This window comes from Cyprinodon variegatus, unplaced genomic scaffold (assembly GCF_000732505.1).
Source record: "Cyprinodon variegatus isolate N-32 unplaced genomic scaffold, C_variegatus-1.0 Scaffold214, whole genome shotgun sequence".
Classification (NCBI taxonomy): Eukaryota; Metazoa; Chordata; class Actinopteri; order Cyprinodontiformes; family Cyprinodontidae; genus Cyprinodon; species Cyprinodon variegatus.
Window position 1 is genome coordinate 324,087 of NW_015150667.1, and position 3,498 is coordinate 327,584.

Genomic DNA, 3,498 nt, shown 5'->3' on the forward strand with positions numbered 1-3,498 from the left:
TTAGTATTTGTTTCGATTCCTTACTAACTACCAGGCAACATACTTATGTTGTTTTTATTTGAGATGGAAAGAATAAAATGCCTAAGAATTAAATGCTCAGATTAAAAGATTTATTAAAATAGTTTTTGTTTTGTAATCTGTTATTGTACGTTCCCATTTTGGACAATCATCAATACTGAGAGGGTACTCATGGTAAGATAAAATGCTCAAAGGGGTACACAGGTCAAAAAAAGGTTGGGAAACACTGATGCAAAGCGTAGTACGTCTTCCTTTTTTGAACTCCACTGACTACTTTATTAAAAAAAGGTAAATACATTTCTATATAACCAGGCTTTTAACTAGAATGCACATGCATTTGTAGAGTGCTTTTTTATTATTGTGAAGTACTCTGATTTTGATTTCTGTGAAAGGAGCTACACATATAAATCCTACGTACTTACTCACAGTGTGACAGAGCAGGTGGAGGAAGGCGTCTTGGGATCGGAGGGAAGGACCGCAGTACAAGATGCCCCCCCAGGGAGCCAGTTTGTTGACTGTTAGATGTAAAAATGTGAGAATAATTCAAGGAATGTGAATATTTGTGCAATTCTTTGTAGCTACTGTATGTACATTCCAGTTCACTTTACAGTTTTTAGGCGTATGTGGAAAAATAACTTTTCTAAACAAGTATTGAAATCTTAAAAGTAGCACTGAGTTTAATACAATGCATTGCAAAAATCCCAGTAGGAGGTGAGATGAAGATATAATCATACAGTCAGTAGTCACTGAGGGGTTGAATGTGAGAAAAGCAGTTTCTGATGAGCTACCAGAAGTGTGTGAAGTATTTTGTGCATTGATCTGTTCATAGCGTGATCCAGTTGAAACCCGCTATGAAGGGAAGAACTCCCTAAAACAGCCCCAGCTTCTGGGTTCAGCTGGTCAGCTTTCACTCAGAACCGCGTGTTTTAGCACAGCACAGTGATTCACACAGCTTTCTTTGGTGCTCTCATGCTGACATATACCCACACCAACACCTGGATTCATCTCATGCATACGAAAACACGTTGCCCACCAGGGTTGCCAAGATCAGCTGTCAGTCACAGCAATGGAAAACATAAGTCTCTCTACACTTTTCCTGTGCTGTTTGCAGGGAATGGGATAGGTTTACACTTTCCTTAAAGGGATATGAACAACAGCTTTAAATATTAATGAAACCGTTGCTACAGTTTTTTCCTGCCATGTTTACTATAAGACCACAGCTGGTTTGGATAAGACAAGAATCCCCCAAGCAGCAGATGGATGCTGGAGCCACCCGTAATGCTGTCAGGACCAGCAGATATTGACGTTGTTGGAAGTCGACCATGAATTCACCAGTGGCTGTAGGGCTGAGTTGACCTATGAACAGGTACTCTATCAACAGCATGGCACATGCAGCATCTGAGGGGTGAACTGCATCAGTTTACAGGCTAAACGTTACAAAATGTACGCAACATTTGGCGATATTTTTGAGAGATGGAGCAGTTTTAAAAAGTGCTTAAACTTTTAAAGACACGCATTCTTTAATAAGATGTTTGATAAAGGGTTTTTGAATCTGTTTAATTTAGCTTATTTTGAGGGATTATATAATCATGCAACACTTTTACTGGGTGTTATTTGCAAGTGTATTTTTTTCAAAGATCTTTAAATGTACACAGATTAGCTGGTTGATTACTTGGACATATTTTGAGGCTGAAATATACAATCCGTCCCCATTCTCTTCTTTTCATCAGAGATCTGATGAGTTACAACTTTTGGAACCGCTCACCATCACTGGGCCATTTACCTAAACGAAAACTCAACTTGCATCTGAAAAGAGAAACACCAGAGCATGATGATGCCACCAAAATTTCTCACTTTAGGCAGGATGTTTCTTTGATGAGGCAAAGTGCGTCTGCTCTGGAAAAGTTACTTTTTGGTACTGTGGGGCTCAGGTTTCAATTTTCTTAAAATTTTATTTTTTTCTTAAAAACCATAAAAAGAGTCCTTTTCAAGGTTTTAAGAGTTTTATAGCTGGTCCTGAGTTTCTTATTTAGTGGGAAATGATTCTGTCTTCCAGCCTACATCTTAATCCAGGCATGTAGGGAATATATGTTGATGTTTAAAGCTGATCTGTTGGAAGTTCCTGCAGCTCCCTATGTGTTGTTCTCAGCTTTCCGGACGCCTTCCACACCAGTTTAGTTTAATTGTTTTATCTGTTTTGAAGACAATGTCAGTTTTTAACATGTCATTGTTTCATTATGTTTAATGCATAGTGACTGGCTACATTCTGCTATGTTGTCTATGTAATGCATTTTTTTTCATCCTTCTCCTGACTAATGCCTAAAATACTGATTATTTGTACATTTTTGTAAACGTTTATCTTAATTTGAGAATAAAATGAGAATAAAATCTTAACACGAAACTTTACCTTTTTTTCTGGTTGATCAGATTTTTAACATTGATGGGAAATTTACAGAGTTGAGAACGTTACTTATAAAAAGTAACTAGTTCAAGTTATTAGTTACTTCCCCTATAAAGTTACTGATTCGGTAACTCAGTAAAGGTTCAATCTAAGCAACAAATTGCTAATTAAAGTAACTAAGTTACTATTTATGATATAAAATATCAAATAATTATGAAATATAAGATGTTTTAATATTAACTGATATTAATATATTTATAAGCAGGTTTGATATTAAATAGTTAAAAGGACGACACAACTAAAAAATCAACAGCACTTTGGTTTATAAGATGGGTGAAGTGAGTTGCAGTTGCAGATTACGTTTTCTTTATTAGCTAAAACAAAAAATAAAGCAAATTAGATTTTTTTTAAATTGGGATGAAGCTGAAAATTTATACTTTCCAAGCTATTCAATATAAAATATATTTAACTATAGAATTAAACAGTAGTTACACTTAAAAAAAAAAGCAGCAGGGCTGTATGATCCCAGTATATCTTTGTGAAAAAACCCATAAATCATGTTGACAGTCAACTATCAGTCAGTGCTGTTATGATGTGAGTTACTTTTATGGATAAACGATTCTTCTAACCAATGTATATTAAGTAATGGTTCCTGCATAAAAGTAGGAAATTACAAAAACATTTAGCCTTTGACTTGAGAGAGTGTTTTTCTAGGGGAAAGGCTGTCAGTGAATCAGCATCGCTCTGCCGTGATCTATCCTCTAAATCTGTGTTCAAGGCATGCTGAACATCCATCCATGTTGTAGCTTCTCAACCAATCGCTGTCAGGTTTGTCTATATCAGCTACCTGCTCATCCCTGCAGTAAAAATCCCCCAGCAGCTCAGTTCCCTTATGAAAAGTCACTTTCATTAAACGAGTCAAGGTAACACATTTAAAAAGATCCCAGGCAAAATAGTGGCATTACGAATATGCAAAAAGTAATTAGTTAGATTACCTTTTCAATGAAAAACTAACCATTTACAAACAATGTTTTTACCTTATACTGGAGGTGCGAAACATGAAGACTAAAGCAGCATCA